We start from the raw sequence: 23,863 nt of genomic DNA on the forward strand, positions 1-23,863 counted from the left end.
CATGCAGTTAATTTTGCGAGCGGCGCTTGCCACTAGCCCTGCCTTACATAGGGGCTTGAAATCACACACAGGCAACATTGTTTGGTAAACAAACGCTGGCAGAAAAAAATATTTCAGCCTGAGGAATTTTTTTGCAGCCTGCCCATTAAGATAGATGCCTATCGAGATAAAGCTGGAGTCTGCAGGTCTCTTTTAAGGACTAAAGATAACAAGGAGACAGGGGTTCAATGGAGCGAGGAGTAAAGTGATGAAAACGCCTGCGAAGGCCATTTCATTGATTCCAGCTACGCTGAATAGCGCTGATACAAAACGTGTTCCCACCCCCACCCCCTTCACCGCAGCCCCCCACGCCCTATTAGCGCCAGCGGAGGCGCCTCATTGCTAACTGTCTAATATCGCAAGATGGATTACTGAGTGTCTGAAAATGACAAACCCTGTTTCCCAAACACATTTCATTTTTCTTGGCTCTGAGTGGAGAAAAGGTGCCTCACATCAAGTTTAACCCTGGTGTACTCATTGTAAAGTGACGTCTGAAAACACCATCGCCAAGTCTAGGTCATCAACACCTGGGCTAAATGCGTTCTGCTGCAGTGCTTGATGAATGACGGGTTTAGTGCAAAGACACGTCCACAAGAGCCCAACTTTCGGCGTAATCCTCTTCTCTCAGCCTTGAAGTCATAACTTAGACCGCAATGACAGACTGACATGGCTGCCTTTCACCGGCCCTGTTGACTTAATTTACCGATGGCGTAAACAATATGCGGATTCATTCTTTGATACGGTTCAACAGGCCACAGTCGAACTGCTGCGAGCCCCTTTCAAGAATATCGGATGATGTGTGACACATTTAGAGTCACGGAATTAATGCAACAGGAAAAATGTTTTCCTTAATGTCATCAGGTTGTTTGTTTTCTAAGACACATTTGGGAAATGCACCTTCCATGAACTGCTCTTGGACTTAAAGCGAACAATGCCTTTCTTTCTCCAAACACTACTTGCCCTCTGATACTGTTGTTGCAGTAGGTTTGTGACCTGAAATATGATCTGAAGATGTCTTCATCTTTGTAATTTTATCTTAGGACACCGTCAAGTCCTAACAGATACGGTACCTGCCCAGATATAGACTCTCTCCTGTGCAGAAATAGCCAACATTGTTACCAGACATCACTACAAAGGTGCAAACGTTTACAGGAAGTCTTCATACAAGCAGCCACCCTTCCCGTCCCGAAATCTCCTTTCTTTTCCACCATGAGTTCTAGGTTGGGGATGTGATCAGTCTGGTACTCGACCCCACACCACTCACCTAGTCAATTACATCCTCAAAGCTAGGATTCACACAGGTCATATTTTTGATTAGGGCTAGACCGGCATTTTATTCCACTAGGCGTTTCCTGGATGGCCTGGAGCCCTTAGAAGGCGATTTTAAAATACCAGGGCCGTTCCTCGTGCCTCTATTACTTTTCCTAGCTCCATGGCTGGATGCATGGGGAGGCTTCAAGAGAGAAGGCGGGGTGAAGATAGAGAGAAAGATGAGATCAGAGAAGCAGATGACAAAGGAGAGGAGAGATAGAAAGGATGGATGGAAAAAGGAGTATGTGCAAGGAGACAGAGCAGGGCTGGTTTGAGTTATTGTCCTGGAGCTGCTTTAGTTTCCCAGTCGGACCCTGTTTGTGTATTAATATACAACATGCATGATCAATCAGCATACGGAGCAAAGCAGAACATCATGACTTTTTCACATTTCTTACATGACAAATACGACTGGGTTCAAAGCTATACTTGAAAAACAGTACAAAGTAGTATTTACATTATGGGCAGATAAAAAAAGGGAGGGTGTTAATTTCTTGCCCAACACTCAGATCCAGCCTTGCATTTAATTTTTATCCATTTACATACAAGCAAAATCACATCACATCATTTAAATGGGGATGATTACAGACTGCTACCATACAGTAGACGATCCCCACATCCGCCCAATCAAATTCACCGGGCGGTGGCGCATCCTATGGGCAGCAGTGAGAGAACAGAAGATAAAACATTGTGCAGGGTGTTTGGATGAAATATTGAGTTTTTAATATGATACATAAATATTTGCCAAAATATCATTAATACAGAAATATGTCACAAAATATGGTCGTCAAGAATATTGTTTATTTTTTGTGTATGTTGGACTGCGCCCTCTCTGTAGGATCATCCCTTAATTATGCTATCCTTTGCTGAACTCTTTGTTGGCTATGAGGATTCTGTGCACTTTACCGCTGCTATTCAGTAATAAAGTTCTTGTACTCTCTTCTTCAAATGTGGTAAAATTGGCCTGCACCTGACTGGTACATTTAATTTACTTGTAAGCCCCTAGTAAATGGTACTACATGTACCCAGGCCAGTATTGCTACTAGTGGGACTGCAGCACTTGTTGTGCCACTACTAAAGTAGCAGTGCAACAGGGTGCATGGTATTTAAAAAAGAGGACGTATGTATGCAGGTTTTACATGTTCTGGTAGTGAAAAACTACTAAAGTTGTTTTCCACTGTAGCAAGGCTATCACTCCCATAGATTAACACTGGGTTACCTTATTACACTCAGGGCCTTATTTAGATATTGGCAAATGAGGTACTCCATCAAAAGTGTGACTGATATCCTGTCAGCCAAAATCTAAATCTCATTATATCTCATGGGATTTAGATTTCAGTGGAAGGGATATTCGTCTCCATTGTGATGGAGTAACTTGTCCACCAATAGCTAAATCAGGTCCTTAATGTCTGGATGCTCACCCCAAATGGGGAGAGCTGACATTCATGGCAAGTGTGGTAGGATCAGCATGTGCTATCAGGATGGCGGGCCTTGATGGGTGTAAGGTGTAGGCCTTCCCTCCTGGCAGATCTGACTTCCCTTTTTTACGCAGGGTAATCATCTTAAGTGGGAGATGGCAAAGGGCTTGGCCACCTGGTACTCCAAACAAAGGGTACGGCAAGGTGGGACTCGGCCTCTTTCCTAACCACCTTTGACTGATGCCATTGCTGTTCCCGCCTGCTGCCATGAGAAGCCTCAGCATCGGCAGGAGCCACTGAGGCCTCGGAGCTCATTTTGTATTCCAACCCACCCATTCTCCTGCCCTCAGTGTTGTTTCAGTGTTTAGCAGGTTTAGCTCATGTCACTAGAAGTGTGAGTGTTATGTATTCTTACATTTTATGATAGTTCTAAAATGTGTTTATTTTGTCATCTGTAACATGGGATTAACTACTCTTTTATTTTTTCAGGAACAGTTGAAGGAGTTGATGTTTGGTGCCTTTTGTTGTATTGGGCGGGATGGGTACTTACTCCATAAAGACACTTCGGGTTCCCTTGGCATCTCTCAGGAGCTCAAAACACAGATCTCTAGTATCACGGGGACCTCAAAAGGAGGCATCTGTAGTATTCTGTAAAGAATCTGCAACCAGCAAGGGGTTGGAGTGGACACCTATGCAGCCCTTTCTCCGCCCTTACACTTGCGCATTTCTAGACATTGGCCTTTTGGGGGTTGGAGAACGCAGTCTGTGCCAGGGGACAAAGGCATGGCCCAGGTGCCCAGACTGGTTCACTGATGGTGTGGGGCTAATCCAGCTAGTGTTGCTTTGGAGTGAGCAGGCCTACTACATGTATTAGTTTCAAAGATCAGAAAGGGCCTCGCTTAAGAGCAGTGTTCCCTCATAGACTTATTGGAGTGAAAGGATTGCCGGGTGGGAGCAGCGGTCCACTTAGCGTGCTGGGTGGCCCTTTAGATGGCTTGCTAAACTTCATGGGTGCCAGAGGAACCAGGTTGAAGGGCGTGCCATGAGCTCACTGAAGACACAGGAGGTAAATGGTTTGTAGGTGTCTTTGTGCTTTCTTTGCCGTGCTGCTGCTGAGGTGGGACTACATCCCCCAGCAGCCAACTTTGAGCCCCGAGACAGGAAGAGGGGCTCCAGCAGACTATGACACTCCTAAATGCCTATTGAGACCTGCGGCGTGATGTGCTTTCTTTGCCACACTGCTGCTGGGGTCGAACTACATCCCCTGGCTGCTACCTTTGAGCCTGGAGACAGGAGTAGGGCTACAGAAGACTTTTGCACTCTTAAGCGCCTATTGAGACACACAGCATGGGCTGCTTTCTTTGTCACGCTGCTGCTGGGCACTCCTACATCCTCCAGCAGCCACCTTTGAGCCCCAAGACAGGAGAAGAGGTTCCAGCAGACCTTTGCACTCTTAAGCACTTACTGAGACCCGAAGCATGATGTGCTCTCTTTGCTGCTGCTGGGGGGGTACTTCCTGCAGGAGCCACCTTTAAGCCCATAGACAGGAGGAGGGGTTTTAGCAGACTTTCATACTCTTAAGTGTCTAGTGAGACCTGGGTCACAGGACTCGCGTGGGACCATCTGTTCCCGTCCATGACCAGCTCGAGATTAGACTGGCACCCTTCTCTTGGGTTTATGTATTCCAGATTTTGCTTCGGCCCTTCAAACATGGGTAAGCAAAAACTCAGTTCAGCCTTGGATGGCGTTAAGCTTCCTTGCAATGGCCCAAACATAATGATGCTCCTTACCTCTGAAGTAGTGGGGAACACTTGTCCCATGAGGGCCTTCTTCTTCTCTTCATTCTAAGGATTTCTATCCTGCTGGCAATCCTACTTCAACTAGTACTACCAAAGGAGGTGTTACATTATGTGGTCCTTCAGCTTCTCCTTCTCATACCATCAAGGAGAAATAACCTGTCAGGTGTTCCTTATCTAAAACAGCTGCCCAGTCCTCTTCTTGTAATGCCTTCACCCACCCATTGACTGATGACTGTTGTGATAAGCGTCTACAGGCGCGCAGCTACTGGGTAGGTTACCTGATGGACCGGGAGCATTATTGATAATACCTCCCTGGTTGGGGCTAGCGCGATCCTAGGAAGCGCAATCTCGAATGTGGGATGGGCGACTAATTGACCAACTGACATTGACGACCTGTCTACAGTTTGTAAGTGACATTCTAGTTTTTTTAAATAGGAGAAGTAGTCTTCTGGGTCCTGACGAAGCGTTGTGGGATAATTTTTTGACCAAAAAAAGACACGAAACATGTTGACCACAAATTGACAGGATTAGGCACACTACCTTTTCTTCCTTACAGAGTACAGTGGGACATTATTCCCACTAACACTCTGGATTATTTTTAATCTTGGCCTGAGCCTTCCTCTCTGATTCATTAAAGTGATATTTGAAGCTCAGAGCTAATTTTAACCTTCTCATACTCTCCTACACACTTACACCCTTTCTTTCCTCCTAGTCAGTATTCATTTCAGACCTATTCCTGGCAAATTGCCTTTGGTTTAGTATCATCCCTATTGCCGGGATGGTCCGCCAGACATTGCAGCACCGGTCTGACGAGGAGACAGCCCAGTGATGATACTTGTCATCCCTTGGGTGCTTGAGGGCTCTCCTGATATCAATGATATCTCTGACTCTCTTCGTCCCTGTATTTCTATCTAGTGATTTAATTGTTTTCTTGGAACAGTGTACCTTTCTAGTTAACAGGTAATTTTGGGAGACTGTACACTGGACCAGTAATCTCCCTGTCCCTCCTATGTATTTAATGTTATGATAAGCTTCATGATAGGCTCATGGAAAGAATGGTCATGAAACCAGAGACTTTGGTTGTCTCCACAATTTCATCTTGTGAACAGAGACTTTCTAAGATTGAAGACACTCTTAAAGAACTTACTGCTCAACTTTAAGCTTCTTTGGCTTGTGGAAGTGTTAAGGTGGAGCCACCTATCTTTATTTTGCACCTGGAGAGTGCTGGACCTATTGTCTCTGCTATATTGGGCCCGCTTTTGGTACATCCCTTCATGCTATTGCCTCCTGTTCTGATTTCTGTCCATCAGCAGGCTGACGGACTGTGAATATAGATGCTCATAGATCAACTCTTGCTAAGGGCCACAGCTTACTTTGTTGTTAGTTAAATTTACTTCACAACTTTCATGTGAAGGTGCCGGCTTGGCTCCACTCTCTGCCCCCAGTGGTGGCACATCCAAATCTATTAGTAATGATGTACCCTATTCTTTTGTATCTAGTTCTGTGTCCCAAAATGTAGGTCTCACACCAGCAGCGACACCTTACATCATTATATTGCCTAAAGTTCCATCATTGACAGCGAATACAGTGGAAAACTTTGCCCAGGTTAAAAAATTTGATTCTTTGGATAAATAAACAGTTGGTGCGTAACACACACCTGTTGAAGACCAATTTTATGGTTAGGAGGCTCCCTTGGGTAGATTGCCAACTTAAGTCTTTTGATGTTGATTGTGTTGTAGTTAATTCTGATAATCCCCATATGTAGGAAGCTGGTTCTGTATATACTATCTCAAAATGAGATATAGGGGGTTATTACAACTTTGGAGGACGTGTTAATCCGTCCCAAAAGTGACGGTAAAGTGACGGATATACCACCAGCCGTATTACGAGTCCATTATATCCTATGGAACTCGTAATATGGCTGGTGGTATATCCGTCACATTTGGGACGGATTAACACCTCCTCCAAAGTTGTAATAACCCCCATAGTGTGCACCGAATCCAGGGGTTCCCCAAGAGGCTTGACAGAGGCAATAATAGATAATACTAATGCTCTATTTGTGGTAGTGTGGTTGAGCAGTTAGGCTTATCAGAGGGTAGTATTAAGCATTTGTTGTACCCACACAGACAATAAGGTAAACACACACTCAATGACTTAACTCCAGGCCAATAGGATTTTATTTAGAAAAATATTCTTTCTTAATTTATATATAGAACCACAGGATTCAATTACGAGGTAAGTACATTAAATGAACTGTACTTTGCATAGTTATAATCAGGACTTTGAATGGAATCAACAATGTACACAGTGTTCTTTAAAATGGTAAAAAGCTATTTTAAAAGTAGACACTGCAATTTTCAACACTTCCTGGGGGGAAAAAAAGTACAGTACAGTTTTGGAGGTAAGTAATCGACTTACAGGTTCAGTCTCCAGGGCATAAGTAGCCCACCATTGAGGGTTCAAAATAACTTCAAACACCCAGCACCAGCAGCAGAGACCGGTTTGGTGCAGAGGTCAAACAGGAGCCAAAATAACTTGGGCCCCTATGGAGACAGGGGGTGCTCCGGTTCCGGTCTGCTTGCAGGTAAGTACCTGTGTTGTCAGAGGGCAGAACAGGGGGGTTTAGAGGAGCACTGGGGGGGCCCAAGTAGGCACCAAACACGCACCATCAGCAGCACGGAGGCGGCTGGGTGCAGGGTGCAAACAGGGCATTGGGTTCCCAAAGGAACTCTAAGGCGTGACCTGGGGGTCACTTAGGCACTGCAGGCAAGGCACAGGGGGGCTTCTCAGGCAAGCCACCAACTGAACAGAGAGGAGGGCTGCCTGCTGGTTACTGCTGCACTAGTGGTCAGTTTCTCTTGAGGCTGGGGGCTGCAGGTGCAGTGCTACTCCAGGCGTCAGAAATCTTCGAAATAGGCAGTTGGGTCAGGGGGGTCCTCGGGTTTCCCAATACAGGTGTCGTCTTGGAGGGGTGGAGAGGTCAGCCCAGGGTGGACACTTGGTCAGAATCGCCTGGGGGTCCTCTCTGGCTGGTTGGTTCCTCTGGACACTGGCCAGGGACGACGGGTACAGAGTAGTTTTGGACTCACCCTTCTGGAGTGAGGTGGAAGTCCCATTAAAGATGGTTTTTTTTCTTCTTTTTGGACAGGTCCACTGTTCACAGGAGTTTCTTGGTCCTCGGTGATGCAGGCAGTCCCCTGGAGGCTTTTCAGGGGTTGCTGGTCCTGTAGAATGGGTTGCTTCTTCTTTTGCAGCTTCTTGAAGCAGGAGATGGGCCGGTAGAGCTGGGGCTGAGTCAGTTGTTGTCTCCTTCTCTTCTCTGTGGGGTTTTCAGCTCAGCAGTCCTTCTTCTTTTCTTGAGGTCATCAGGAGCTAAGGCCTTCATAATTGACACAGCGATGTTTACTGCTGTGTTCAGGCTGGCGGTCATTTAACTGACCGCCAGCCCCCCTGGGACCCCGCCAGCCACATAAAGAATATTCTGCTGGGCCAGGTCATTGCCGGCGGCTTCACATGGAGCTGCTGTCAATGCGTCTGTGCGACGGGTGCAGCTGCACCCGTCGTGCAGATCACTGCCCGTAAATCGGGCAGTGACCTGCGCAATGGGGCACTGCACAGGGGCCCCTGCACTGCCCATGCCAAGTGCTTGGGGAGTGCAGGGGCCCTCAGGGGGGCCCCAGAGCACTCCTTTCACCAGCCTTTTTTTGGCTGGGGAACCCGCCAGGGAAAAGCTGGTGGCAGTAGGGATCATTATCCAAGGGGCAGCACTGCTTTGGGAAGAACACCTCCGTATGGGACCACAGCTGGTGGCCAGCAGACCTCACACCAACGCATTCTCCACCAGGCCACGCACAAAACCTCTGCATCATCCTTGACTGCCAACTATCCATGAATAGAGAAGTAAACTCATTCACCTCCTCCTGCTCTTACATCCTCCGTATGCTCCACTGAATCTTCAAATGGATCCCTACCGACATCAGAAAGACAGTCACGAATGTGTACATTATATGGCGGTTCAACCCACCATGCCGGTGGCGGTCTTTTCACGCACCGCCGGCCTGGCGGGCTGAACTGCCGGGGTTCATAATGACCCCCTTAATCTCTTGGTTCAGGGAGCCCTTAAATACATGATTATGGGGCATTTTTAGGGTTAGAGGACAGTATCCAATAGCTACTGGCCCAGAGGGTGGCTACACCCTCCTTGTGCTCACTCCCTGTGGGGAGGGGGCACATTCCTATCCCTATTGGTCCTAATCCTCCAAAGCAAGATGGAGGATTTCTCAAGGAGGGGGTCCCTTCAGCTCTAGACACCTTAAGAGTTGTCCTGGCTGAGGGGGTGACTCCTCCTTGTTTTTCCTAATTATCCCTCTAGACCTACCGCCAAAAGTGGGTGCTTGTCCAGGGGACGGGCATCTCCACTAGCTGGAGTGCCCTGGGGCACTGTAAGACAAGGCCTGGGCCTTCAAGGCTCACCGCCAGGTGTTACAGCTCCTGTAGGGGAAGGTGTGAAGCACCTCCACCCAGGACAGGCTTTGTTTCTGACCACAGAGTGGACAAAGGCACTCACTGATGTGGTCAAAAACTCATCTGGAAGTGGCAGGCTGGCATAGACCGGTCTTTCCTACACTACCAGGCTGGCTGACATACAGGGGGCATCTCTAAGATGTGGTCTGTGTGTATTTTTCAATAAATCCCACCCATCAGTGTGAGTTTAATGTGCTGAGAAACTTTATACCAAACTTCTCAGTGTTCAGTGTAGCCATTATGGTGCTGTGGTGTTTGTAATGACAAACTCCCAGACCATATACTCAGTATGACTATCCTGCACTTACAATGTCTAAGAATTGACTGAGACACTGTAGGGGCATATTGCTCATGCAGCTATGCTCTCACCTGTGGTACAGTGCACCCCACCTTAGGGCTGTAAGGCCTGCTAGAGGAGTGACGTACCCATGCCACAGGCAGTGGGTTGTGGACATGGCACTCTGAGGGGAGTGCATTGTCGACTTTGTCTTTTCTCCCCACCAGCACACACAAGCTGCAAGGCAGCATGCATGTACTGAGAGAGGGATCCCTTCGGAAGGCATAATACATGCTGCAGCACTTGGTGACCTTCACTGGCCACAGGGCCCTTGGTGCCAGGGGTACCTTCTGCAAGGGACTTAACTGTGTGTCAGGGCTGTGCCAAATGGGTAAACAAAGGTACGTTTTTTGGGAAAGAACACTGGTGCTGGGACCTAGTTAGCAGTGTCCCAGCACACTTTCAATCAAAGTTGGCATCAACACTAGGCAAAAGGTGTGGGGGGGTATCCATTCCAACAGTGGCATTTTCCTACACCATAATGCTGGTTTTCTGTTATCTCGTTTACCATCAGGCATTTAGGTGGTCATTACAACCTTGGTGGTCTTTTTACAAGACCGCCGAGGGACCGCCGTGCGGAAGACCGCCAGTGGTGCGGTTTGCCGCTCGGCCTATTATGACCGTTGGCAGCTCTCCATCCTTTTACGGATGGAGAGCCGCCAACAGCCATTCTGGCGGGAGGCGGGGAAGAGGAGGTTGCTCTGTTGGTGGTGTGGTGTCGGCAGAGCTGCCCCCATGGCTCCTGTCCCCTCCCGGAGGATCGACGGAATAGGTAAGTCGATCGTCCGTTAGGGGAGGGGGTTGGGGGGTATTGTGTGTTGTGTGGGTGCATGGGGGTGTGCGTCTGTGTATGTAGAGGGAGTGTGTGAGTGCGTGTATGCTTGCGGGGGTATTGCGTGTTTTGGGAATAAGTGCGTGTATGTCTGTGGGTATGTCTGTATGGATGTGTGCATATATGTTTGTATGTGGGTGTGCGTGTCTGACTGTGTGTGTGGATGTAGGCATGTATGTCAGCGTGTGTGCGTGTATGTGTGTAGGTGGTGCCTGCGTGCGTGGGTGCCGGGTGGGAGCAGCGGTCCACTTAGCGTGCTGGGTGGCCCTTTAGATGGTTTGCTAAACTTCATGGGTGCCAGAGGAACCAGGTTGAAGGGCGTGCCATGAGCTCACTGAAGACACAGGAGGTAAATGGTTTGTAGGTGACTTTGTGCTTTCTTTGCCGTGCTGCTGCTGAGGTGGGACTACATCCCCCAGCAGCCAACTTTGAGCCCCGAGACAGGAAGAGGGGCTCCAGCAGACTATGACACTCCTAAATGCCTATTGAGACCTGCGGCGTGATGTGCTTTCTTTGCCACACTGCTGCTGGGGTCGAACTACATCCCCTGGCTGCCACCTTTGAGCCTGGAGACAGGAGTAGGGCTACAGAAGACTTTTGCACTCTTAAGCGCCTATTGAGACACACAGCATGGGCTGCTTTCTTTGTCACGCTGCTGCTGGGCACTCCTACATCCTCCAGCAGCCACCTTTGAGCCCCAAGACAGGAGAAGAGGTTCCAGCAGACCTTTGCACTCTTAAGCACTTAGTGAGACCCGAAGCATGATGTGCTCTCTTTGCTGCTGCTGGGGGGGGGGGGTACTTCCTGCAGGAGCCACCTTTAAGCCCATAGACAGGAGGAGGGGTTTTAGCAGACTTTCATACTCTTAAGTGTCTAGTGAGACCTGGGTCACAGGACTCGCGTGGGACCATCTGTTCCCGTCCATGACCAGCTCGAGATTAGACTGGCACCCTTCTCTTGGGTTTATGTATTCCAGATTTTGCTTCGGCCATTCAAACATGGGTAAGCAAAAACTCAGTTCAGCCTTGGATGGCGTTAAGCTTCCTTGCAATGGCCCAAACATAATGATGCTCTTTACCTCTGAAGTAGGGGGGAACACTTGTCCCAGGAGGGCCTTCTTCTTCTCTTCATTCTAAGGATTTCTATCCTGCTGGCAATCCTACTTCAACTAGTACTACCAAAGGAGGTGTTACATTATGTGGTCCTTCATCTTCTCCTTCTCATACCATCAAGAAGAAATAACCTGTCAGGTGTTCCTTATCTAAAACAGCTGCCCAGTCCTCTTCTTGTAATGCCTTCACCCACCCATTGACTGATGACTGTTGTGATAAGCGTCTACAGGCGCGCAGCTACTGGGTAGGTTACCTGATGGACCGGGAGCATTATCGATAATACCTCCCTGGTTGGGGCTAGCGCGATCCTAGGAAGCGCAATCTCGAATGTGGGATGGGCGACTAATTGACCAACTGACATTGACGACCTGTCTACAGTTTGTAAGTGACATTCTAGTTTTTTTAAATAGGAGAAGTAGTCTTCTGGGTCCTGACGAAGCGTTGTGGGATAATTTTTTGACCAAAAAAAGACACGAAACATGTTGACCACAAATTGACAGGAATAGGCACACTACCTTTTCTTCCTTATAGAGTACAGTGGGACATTATTCCCACTAACACTCTGGATTATTTTTAATCTTGGCCTGAGCCTTCCTCTCTGATTCATTAAAGTGATATTTGAAGCTCAGAGCTAATTTTAACCTTCTCATACTCTCCTACACACTTACACCCTTTCTTTCCTCCTAGTCAGTAATTATTTCAGACCTATTCCTGGCAAATTGCCTTCGGTTTAGTATCATCCCTATTGCCGGGATGGTCCGCCAGACATTGCAGCACCGGTCTGATGAGGAGACAGCCCAGTGATGATACTTGTCATCCCTTGGGTGCTTGAGGGCTCTCCTGATATCAATGATATCTCTGACTCTCTTCGTCCCTGTATTTCTATCTAGTGATTTAATTGTTTTCTTGGAACAGTGTACCTTTCTAGTTAACAGGTAATTTTGGGAGACTGTACACTGGACCAGTAATCTCCCTGTCCCTCCTATGTATTTAATGTTATGATAAGCTTCATGATAGGCTCATGGAAAGAATGGTCATGAAACCAGAGACTTTGGTTGTCTCCACCATTTCATCTTGTGAACAGAGACTTTCTAAGATTGAAGACACTCTTAAAGAACTTACTGCTCAACTTTAAGCTTCTTTGGCTTGTGGAAGTGTTAAGGTGGAGCCGCCTATCTTTATTTTGCACCTGGAGAGTGCTGGACCTATTGCCTCTGCTATATTGGGCCCGCTTTTGGTACATCCCTTCATGCTATTGCCTCCTGTTCTGATTTCTGTCCATCAGCAGGCTGACGGACTGTGAATATAGATGCTCATAGATCAACTCTTGCTAAGGGCCACAGCTTACTTTGTTGTTAGTTAAATTTACTTCACAACTTTCATGTGAAGGTGCCGGCTTGGCTCCACTCTCTGCCCCCAGTGGTGGCACATCCAAACCTATTAGTAATGATGTACCCTATTCTTTTGTATCTAGTTCTGTGTCCCAAAATTTAGGTCTCACACCAGCAGCGACACCTTACATCATTATATTGCCTAAAGTTCCATCATTGACAGCGAATACAGTGGAAAACTTTGCCCAGGTTAAAAAATGTGATTCTTTGGATAAATAAACAGTTGGTGCGTAACACACACCTGTTGAAGACCAATTTTATGGTTAGGAGGCTCCCTTGGGTAGATTGCCAACTTAAGTCTTTTGATGTTGATTGTGTTGTAGTTAATTCTGATAATCCCCATATGTAGGAAGCTGGTTCTGTATATACTATCTCAAAATGAGATATAGGGGGTTATTACAACTTTGGAGGACGTGTTAATCCGTCCCAAAAGTGACGGTAAAGTGACGGATATACCACCAGCCGTATTACGAGTCCATTATATCCTATGGAACTCGTAATACGGCTGGTGGTATATCCGTCACATTTGGGACGGATTAACACCTCCTCCAAAGTTGTAATAACCCCCATAGTGTGCACCGAATCCAGGGGTTCCCCAAGAGGCTTGACAGAGGCAATAATAGATAATACTAATGCTCTATTTGTGGTAGTGTGGGTGAGCAGTTAGGCTTATCAGAGGGTAGTATTAAGCATTTGTTGTACCCACACAGACAATAAGGTAAACACACACTCAATGACTTAACTCCAGGCCAATAGGATTTTATTTAGAAAAATATTCTTTCTTAATTTATATATAGAACCACAGGATTCAATTACCAGGTAAGTACATTAAATGAACTGTACTTTGCATAGTTATAATCAGGACTTTGAATGGAATCAACAATGTACACAGTGTTCTTTAAAATGGTAAAAAGCTATTTTAAAAGTAGACACTGCAATTTTCAACACTTCCTGGGGGAAAAAAAGTACAGTACAGTTTTGGAGGTAAGTAATCGACTTACAGGTTCAGTCTCCAGGGCATAAGTAGCCCACCATTGAGGGTTCAAAATAACTTCAAACACCCAGCACCAGCAGCAGAGACCGGTTTGGTGCAGAGGTCAAACAGGAGCCAAAATAACTTGGGCCCCTATGGAGACAGGGGGTGCTCCGGTTCCGGTCTGCTTGCAGGTAAGTACCTGTGTTGTCAGAGGGCAGACCAGGGGGGTTTAGAGGAGCACTGGGGGGGGCCCAAGTAGGCACCAAACACGCACCATCAGCAGCACGGAGGCGGCTGGGTGCAGGGTGCAAACAGGGCATTGGGTTCCCAATGGAACTCTAAGGCGTGACCTGGGGGTCACTTAGGCACTGCAGGCAAGGCACAGGGGGGCTTCTCAGGCAAGCCACCAACTGAACAGAGAGGAGGGCTGCCTGCTGGTTACTGCTGCACTAGTGGTCAGTTTCTCTTGAGGCTGGGGGCTGCAGGTGCAGTGCTACTCCAGGCGTCAGAAATCTTCGAAATGGGCAGTTGGGTCAGGGGGGTCCTCGGGTTTCCCAATACAGGTGTCGTCTTGGAGGGGTGGAGAGGTCAGGCCAGGGTGGACACTTGGTCAGAATCGCCTGGGGGTCCTCTCTGGCTGGTTGGTTCCTCTGGACACTGGCCAGGGACGACGGGTACAGAGTAGTTTTGGACTCACCCTTCTAGAGTGAGGTGGAAGTCCCATTAAAGATGGTTGCTTTTTCTTCTTTTTGGACAGGTCCACTGTTCACAGGAGTTTCTTGGTCCTCGGTGATGCAGGCAGTCCCCTGGAGGCTTTTCAGGGGTTGCTGGTCCTGTAGAATGGGTTGCTTCTTCTTTTGCAGCTTCTTGAAGCAGGAGATGGGCCGGTAGAGCTGGGGCTGAGTCAGTTGTTGTCTCCTTCTCTTCTCTGTGGGGTTTTCAGCTCAGCAGTCCTTCTTCTTTTCTTGAGGTCATCAGGAGCTAAGGCCCTCATAATTGACACAGCGATGTTTACTGCTGTGTTCAGGCTGGCGGTCATTTAACTGACCGCCAGCCCCCCTGGGACCCCACCAGCCACATAAAGAATATTCTGCTGGGCCAGGTCATTGCCGGCGGCTTCACATGGAGCTGCTGTCAATGCGTCTGTGCGACGGGTGCAGCTGCACCCGTCGTGCAGATCACTGCCCGTAAATCGGGCAGTGACCTGCGCAATGGGGCACTGCACAGGGGCCCCTGCACTGCCCATGCCAAGTGCTTGGGGAGTGCAGGGGCCCTCAGGGGGGCCCCAGAGCACTCCTTTCACCAGCCTTTTCTTGGCTGGGGAACCCGCCAGGGAAAAGCTGGTGGCAGTAGGGATCATTATCCAAGGGGCAGCACTGCTTTGGGAAGAACACCTCCGTATGGGACCACAGCTGGTGGCCAGCAGACCTCGCACCAACGCATTCTCCACCAGGCCACGCACAAAACCTCTGCATCATCCTTGACTGCCAACTATCCATGAATAGAGAAGTAAACTCATTCACCTCCTCCTGCTCTTACATCCTCCGTATGCTCCACTGAATCTTCAAATGGATCCCTACCGACATCAGAAAGACAGTCACGAATGTGTACATTATATGGCGGTTCAACCCACCATGCCGGTGGCGGTCTTTTCACGCACCGCCGGCCTGGCGGGCTGAACTGCCGGGGTTCATAATGACCCCCTTAATCTCTTGGTTCAGGGAGCCCTTAAATACATGATTATGGGGCATTTTTAGGGTTAGAGGACAGTATCCAATAGCTACTGGCCCAGAGGGTGGCTACACCCTCCTTGTGCTCACTCCCTGTGGGGAGGGGGCACATTCCTATCCCTATTGGTCCTAATCCTCCAAAGCAAGATGGAGGATTTCTCAAGGAGGGGGTCCCTTCAGCTCTAGACACCTTAAGAGTTGTCCTGGCTGAGGGGGTGACTCCTCCTTGTTTTTCCTAATTATCCCTCTAGACCTGCCGCCAAAAGTGGGTGCTTGTCCAGGGGACGGGCATCTCCACTAGCTGGAGTGCCCTGGGGCACTGTAAGACAAGGCCTGGGCCTTCAAGGCTCACCGCCAGGTGTTACAGTTCCTGTAGGGGAAGGTGTGAAGCACCTCCACCCAGGACAGGCTTTGTTTCTGACCACAGAGTGGACAAAGGCACTCACTGATGTGGTCAAAAACTCATCTGGAAGTGGCAGGCTGGCATAGACCGGTCTTTCCTACACTACCAGGCTGGCTGACATACAGGGGGCATCTCTAAGATGTGGTCTGTGTGTATTTTTCAATAAATCCCACCCATCAGTGTGAGTTTAATGTGCTGAGAAACTTTATACCAAACTTCTCAGTGTTCAGTGTAGCCATTATGGTGCTGTGGTGTTTGTAATGACAAACTCCCAGACCATATACTCAGTATGACTATCCTGCACTTACAATGTCTAAGAATTGACTGAGACACTGTAGGGGCATATTGCTCATGCAGCTATGCTCTCACCTGTGGTATAGTGCACCCCACCTTAGGGCTGTAAGGCCTGCTACAGGAGTGACGTACCCATGCCACAGGCAGTGGGTTGTGGACATGGCACTCTGAGGGGAGTGCATTGTCGACTTTGTCTTTTCTCCCCACCAGCACACACAAGCTGCAAGGCAGCATGCATGTACTGAGAGAGGGATCCCTTCGGAAGGCATAATACATGCTGCAGCACTTGGTGACCTTCACTGGCCACAGGGCCGTTGGTGCCAGGGGTACCTTCTGCAAGGGACTTAACTGTGTGTCAGGGCTGTGCCAAATGGGTAAACAAAGGTATGTTTTTTGGGAAAGAACACTGGTGCTGGGACCTAGTTAGCAGTGTCCCAGCACACTTTCAATCAAAGTTGGCATCAACACTAGGCAAAAGGTGTGGGGGGGTATCCATTCCAACAGTGGCATTTTCCTACACCATACTGCTGGTTTTCTGTTATCTCGTTTACCATCAGGCATTTAGGTGGTCATTACAACCTTGGTGGTCTTTTTACAAGACCGCCGAGGGACCGCCGTGCGGAAGACCGCCAGTGGTGGCGGTTTGCCGCTCGGCCTATTATGACCGTTGGCAGCTCTCCATCCTTTTACGGATGGAGAGCCGCCAACAGCCATTCTGGCGGGAGGCGGGGAAGAGGAGGTTGCTCTGTTGGCGGTGTGGTGTCGGCAGAGCTGCCCCCATGGCTCCTGTCCCCTCCCGGAGGATCGACGGAACAGGTAAGTCGATCGTCCGTTAGGGGAGGAGGTTGGGGGGTATTGTGTGTTGTGTGGGTGCATGGGGGTGTGCGTCTGTGTATGTAGAGGGAGTGTGTGAGTGCGTGTATGCTTGCGGGGGTATTGCGTGTTTTGGGAATGAGTGCGTGTCTGACTGTGTGTGTGGATGTAGGCATGTATGTCAGCGTGTGTGCGTGTATGTGTGTAGGTGGTGCTTGCGTGCGTGTGGGTATGGGTGATGTGATGTTGGGGGTCAGGATGGGGAGGGGGGCCCTGCCACCTTTGAGGGGTGGCAGGGGTGGTGGGGGGTGTAGGGGAGGGAGTCGGGTTGGGTGGGGGAGACCCCTATCAGTGCCAGGGAAGGAATTCCCTGGCACTGATAGTGCTTACTGCCATGGATTTCATAGCGGTTCAAACCGCAGGAAATCCATGGCGGTAAGCCGGGTCAAAATACCGCTGGCGGTATGATGACGGCTGCCGGGCTGGAGACCCAGGTCTCCAGCCCGGCGGGCGGAACGGAGAACCGGCAGATGACCATGGCGGTAACCGCCATGGTCATAATACAAAAAAAAAAGACCGCCAGCCTGTTGGCGGTCTTACTGCCGCTTCTCCGCCTTCCGCCAGGGTCATAATAACCCCCTTAGTCTTCTGCTGGTGTCATTCCTCTTCCTTTAGGCTATTTCTATAAGCCCCCTCTCATTTTCTGTGTCAGTCTCAACACAGTTCAGGTTACCCCTACTATTCTACCAGTTTCCAATTCCAAGCTCTTGTTCGAAGGCAGTGTACCCACTTCCAATAGATTAGTTCCTTTGAGTTCCCTGTGTAATAGCAATTGACTACCGACCATTCATGAAGATAGATTGTGTCCTAGTCTGGGTAATACCTTGCTGCACTCATGGTCTTTTGACATCTTCACGATCCTTAGCTGGGACGTTACCTGTCTTGCTAACAAAACGGAGAATGCGGCTTTCTATACTCTATTGCTGAGATTCCAAAATGTGTGCCTAGAAGTAACTTGGGGCATTGATTCTAATTTTCATTTTGATTGTTATCTTTCCTTCTCTATGTCAGCTACCCCTTCATCTCACGGTTCGGCAAGAGGTGGTCATCTTATTTTGGTTTCACTCAGCTTAGGCTGTAAAGCCAAAGAGATACACAACTTTCTAGTGTACTTTTAGTACATTCTCCTAATGCCTTTTCTCTGTCTGGATATCCTGGTCAAGCTCAGGGTCTCTAAAATGTCTTCACAGCTTGCCAAAACCTACCCTGGAAAACAGCTTTGTTATCTTAACTGGAGATTTTAACTTGCACCCCTGCTCACAAGTGTGCTTCACTCAGCATGATGATGTAGACCATTCTCCCTTTGAGACCATGCATTTCTTACACATTTCCCAGGGGAATTGTACAAACTTGATCATTGCTGAGTTTAATTTAAGTTCTATCTCTTCTTTTTTGATTGAGACAGAGCCTGAATGGAATGTACCCACTTTCATTGGCAGAGGTGCTTATGATGGCATACCAATAGGAGCCCCCAATGTGGCAGCCCCTGCCAAGATTAGCAGGCGTTCATGTGTATCCACGAGTTCCAGGAATCAGAAGGGCCCTTTATCATAAAGCTAATGCTGGCACTTTGTTATTGCAAAAGGCAATCTTTCAAAATTCCCAAATGCTCCTGTTTCTGAAGGGAGGAGTGGTATGCTCATGTAATCCACTGCACAGTCCAGCAGGTTATAGATGCCTCATTATTACAGCAAGTCTCATAGGAAAGGAGCTACTACAAAGAAATGTATCAAGTTGGAACAGAGCAGTCCCCAAAGCTCCCATTTATCAAATGTAGCCATAAAAAACTATGCAGTCCAGCGCACTTATATGAGAACCTCAACTCTACTCCCAGTCCTTGTTATCCTCCGGTGACTGATGTTTTAAATTTTTCCATTACTTTTTCCCTAGAGGAGATTTGCAATGCCATGCAAGTGCTCCTGTCAAATAAGGCCACCGGCCCCCGAGAGGACATCTTTAAATCAACTTAATGATTTGGGCCCCTTTGATTACCTTATACCTTAACATTTTTGCCAACAAGTCGTTACCAAAGTCATGGTCTACCTGAGTGATAGTGTCTTTGAGAAGGGAAACTGCAGAGACCTTTCATGTTATCACCCCAAATTTTTGGACAGCTCTGTGGTTAAGGTATTTGACCAATTATTTTTAAATAGGTTGTTGAGCTGGACTCTTCATAAAAATGTTTTATCTGATATTCAGTATGACTTTCCGCCTAGTTTGGGAACATTCATCCAATATCTCAATCTTTACTTTATTATAAATAAATACACAGTGACTAAGCAGGTGGCTTTGCATCTAGTTTTGTGGACCTGAGAACCACACTCAATGTTGTCACTACAGTATGGTGATATTATGGTGTATTATGCTGCATCTTAGTATGAAAACAAACTTAGTTAATCTTCTGCATGAACTCCATTTTAACGTCTGCTTCAATTCGATGTGGGCCCTTGGAGGAATGCAAAGAGCACTGTAAACTAAATCAGGGATTCGCTAAGCTTGCATATTGGTGCTGTTCCTAATCATCCTGCATATAAATAGTCTAGAGAAGGCTCTTATTGCAGGTGGTATGGATATGCCTCAGATCGGACAGTGTTCACTCCCTGTACTGCTTTTTTGCTGACAATGCCATTCTTATTTCCAGAACAGCTTTCAATCAATCAATCATAGCATTTGTAAAGCACAGCACTAGCCCCTAAGGGTATCTGGGTGCTAAGGGTGCAGTGTCTCAGCCTAAAAGTCATTTCTTGAGTCTCCTTCTGAAGTCCGTCAGGAAGGGAGCTGCTTAGAGGTGGAGAAGCAGGATGTTCCAGGACTTGATTTCTGTGTAGGAGAAGCATCACCCTCCACAGTGACTGCGATGGATGAGGAAGGTGTGTGCAAGGTTTAGCAAGGCAGAGCATAGTTGTCTTGCTGGGATGTAGAAACTCAGTCGATGGTTTATGTAGGACAGCCCTAGGTTGTGGAGAGCCTTGTATGCAAGTGTACAGATTTTGAATTGTCATCTCTTGTGGATGGGGAGCCAGTGGAGGCTCCTAAGATGTGGGGTGATGCTTGAGCTCTTGGGGAGGTTGAGGATGATTCTGGCTGCAGTGTTCTGTAGAGTCTGGAGTCTTTTATGTAGCTGGGAGGACACTCCGGTATAGAGAGCATTGCCTTAGTCGAGGCAGCTAGTGACCAGAGCATTCGTGACTGTCTTTCTGATGTCGGTAGGGATCCATTTGAAGATTCAGTGGAGCATACGGAGGATGTAAGAGCAGGAGGAGGTGAATGAGTTTACTTGTCTATTCATGGATAGTTGGCAGTCAAGGATGATGCAGAGGTTTTGTACGTGGCCTGGTGGAGAATGCGTTGGTGCGAGGTCTGCTGGCCACCAGCTGTGGTCCCATACGGAGGTGTTCTTCCCAAAGATCAGGACTTCCATTTTGTCAATGTTTAGTTTGAGGCAGCTGTTTTTCATCCATGCTGCTACGTTGGTCATGGCTTTGGGGAAGTTGGCATTGGTGTTGTGGGGGTCTTCGGTGAGTGAGAGGATTAGCTTATTGTCGTTGGCATAGGAGACTATATTGAGTCCGTAGGAATTGACAGTGTCACAAGGGGGGTTATGTAGACAACAGGGTTGGCCTGAGGGGGGATCTTTGGGGTACACTGCAGGTGATGTTCTTTGATGTTTAATGCTCTGCTTGTAGCCTGAAAAGAAAGAGGTGACCCACTTTAGGGCATTTTGTTGAATGCCTATGTTGTGGAGTCTGTAAGGAGAGTGTGGTCGGAGACTGTACACTTTAATTAAATTAATTGTTAATAATATTAAATCAATTAATTGATAATTATTAATGTATATTTATAACAGTGGAAATGTGTACACTGTTTGTGGTACTTATTTCACAATTTAGTATTGTGTTTAGTAATAACGTTTATAAAATGTATTTTTTACTTTAAAATGTTTGTTTTTGTTAAAGTAATATTTAACAATATATTTAATACATTTATGGTGGAAGGTTTTTTATGTTTCGTTTTTTGTGGTAGAAAAGTAGATTTTATAAAAAATATTTTTTATTACATATTTAGTAATTATTTTTTTATAGACTCATGATCTGACTGGATCACCCATAAAGAGCCTTATTTTCCAGACACACGTTATCCATGAACCCCATATTTCTATTGTCCTTTGAAAATTCACAAAGGGGTTCTGCCGTCACTGGGACAACCAAATTGTCTCTGGCAATGGGTCCATTTTGGAACTAGTGTTGAAGTTTTGTGGCCACTTCTAGCAACCGACAGTGCAGTAGACCTCCACCCTCCTCAAAGATGCTAAGAACATCTTTAATTTGATTGACCAAATCAGTACAGAGGGTCCGGTGGATGTTTTGATTAGCCTCATTGTGGAAGTATTGTATACCAACATACCCCAAGTAGCAACACTGATCATTGTGGAGGAAATGCTGGGGCTGAGGATTGGACTTCACCTACACCACTCAATTTCGTCAAGGAATGCCCTGTGCCTGCTCTCAAAGAAAGTTTTTTTTTCTCCAATTTGAGGACCCATCGTACTGCCAGTTCCACGGTAATTCAATGAGCAGTACTTTTGCCGCGAGCTTTGCCTGCCTTTATATGTTCAAGTTTGAGAAACAATTTATTTTGAATCAAAGTAATCCTTATTTCCACAGCATCAGACCGTGATGTCATTATATTGATTAGATTCTGATTGTATGGAATGGTAAAAACTTGGAAGTCCCATAATTTGTATCTTGGGACAATGGACTGGACGAATGTCTGAAGTTTACTGCCTCGACTTCGGATACAGAGATTGTGTTCCTGGATCTTCTGTTTACAGTTAATCATCGCAAGTTGGAAATCAAGTCCTATCACAGGACTGACTGTAAGAATTTACTCTTGTTCAAAAGTCATCAGTGTCGAGCTTTGAGGACTAATTTACCTGATGGCCAGTATTTAAGATTTCGACACAACTGTAGTAATCAGCCAACATTCAAGAACCAAGCAAATGATTTGACACAGAAGTTAGTGAATCATCACTATCCTTTACATATTGTGAATTCAACAAGGAAATCAGCCTCCAACAATCATAGAGATGCTCTACTGGCAACATATGATAATCCAGGGGAATCAAGACTTACTTGCATCACCACGTTTACACTACTTTTGAACGAAGTAAAAAAAAAAAAGAGTACAAATTGGTCCATCTCAAAGAGTGATGGTGACAACATTGATAAAACCTCTCTTCACATTCAAAAGGACCCAGAATATTAAATACATTGTGGTGCATACCTGACCACGACAGAAGACATCCAGACCTCTTTTAACACATCCTAACACATGGCAATTTTCACCAGTCCAAGGCCACCATCCCTGTGGCCAATGTAATGGTTGCCCCCTTACCAGGACCTTGAAATCATCGGTAGAATTGGGACAAGCAGGGACCTGGTATCTTAAGAAAACAAATTAACTGCAACACCAGGATTTGCATATATCAGATCAAGTGCTCCTGCAACCTCCATTACATTGGCATGACCACTAGGCCAGTAAAGAACCAATTTAATGAACATTGTAGTGATGTTAGATGCCAACGGGCTACGGCCAAGCTAAGCTCTCATTACATTAAGAAACACCATACCCCAGATTATTTGTGGTGGAACATCCTTGAAGCCATCAATAGTAGTGTAGTGTAGCCATTTTTAATATAGCTTCATGCACGTTAGTTTAACACACTAGGCCGCTGTGCAATTTGCCCTAGATATATTTTATTCAGCTTCGCACTGTTATTTTACAATAACCAGTTTTATGGTCTTGTTTTAATTTCTTCTATCACACTGTTTAGCTTAGTTCAGCACTGTGTTCTCAAATAATGCATTCTTGATCACTCTGTGCTTGAGTCAAGGCTACGGTCTGGTACATTGCCGGTAAACGTGGTAGAAGTTTAATCTCCAGTATTATCCTAACGTAGGGACATTTTCTTAGAACATCAGCGTGTTAGTTATAAAAACACTGCCTAGTCCTAGTATAGGTCAAGAGGGAGATTTCGGCCAGAAACCTACAACTATATTCTGAATGCCACGTTGCAGATGCTGATGCAGATTACAGGGCTTTGCTCAGGTATGAGGGGGAACCTGAAAGGCAGGCTTAGAGCTTCACATGCTGTGCTCGAAATATAACTTAGAGAGAAAATAATCTAGCAGCACTATGATAGCCTTATTCTTGTGCTTCACTCTCATCATTACTAGTTTAATCCTACTGTGTTGTGTAGTTCTGGTTATTGCAGCTCACGCTTTGCTCTCTAAAATGCAGTCGTTTTATTAAACTAATCTTTAAAACTTAAACTGCCTTTGTCATTTATATATGAGACCGTACTGTGTATGAGAGAACCAGTTGTGACCTGAGTGACCACGACTTCCCTGGGAAGTGCTAAGATGTCATGCGCTGGGCTGCTCAATTGCCTCTTCCATTTGGGAGAGATGAGACACTGCTAGTTAGCCGGAGCAAAACCCGGATTTCTAGTGACAAGGGTCCTCCACCGTGGGTCAGACTTAGTCCCCCGCACTGTGAACGATCTTGCCGCTCACAATCCAGTAGTCTCATTAGGATAATGAGAGCCTACACGACAGTAGGTTCAACACCACACAAAAATTGCTTGAAAAAGAACAGAGATGGGTGCTCAACCTCCAGGCACATATCTCTCTCTGGGCTCAATTATGACATCCCTTGGATGAGCTTCTTTAAGTAAAAATGGATGCCTCTTCCTGTACATGAAATATTATTCCAATCCATCGTTTATGTAAAGTTGGCATAGCAAAAAATATGCTACATTTACA

The sequence above is a fragment of the Pleurodeles waltl genome, chromosome 7, assembly GCF_031143425.1.
Source record: "Pleurodeles waltl isolate 20211129_DDA chromosome 7, aPleWal1.hap1.20221129, whole genome shotgun sequence".
Lineage (NCBI taxonomy): Eukaryota > Metazoa > Chordata > Amphibia > Caudata > Salamandridae > Pleurodeles > Pleurodeles waltl.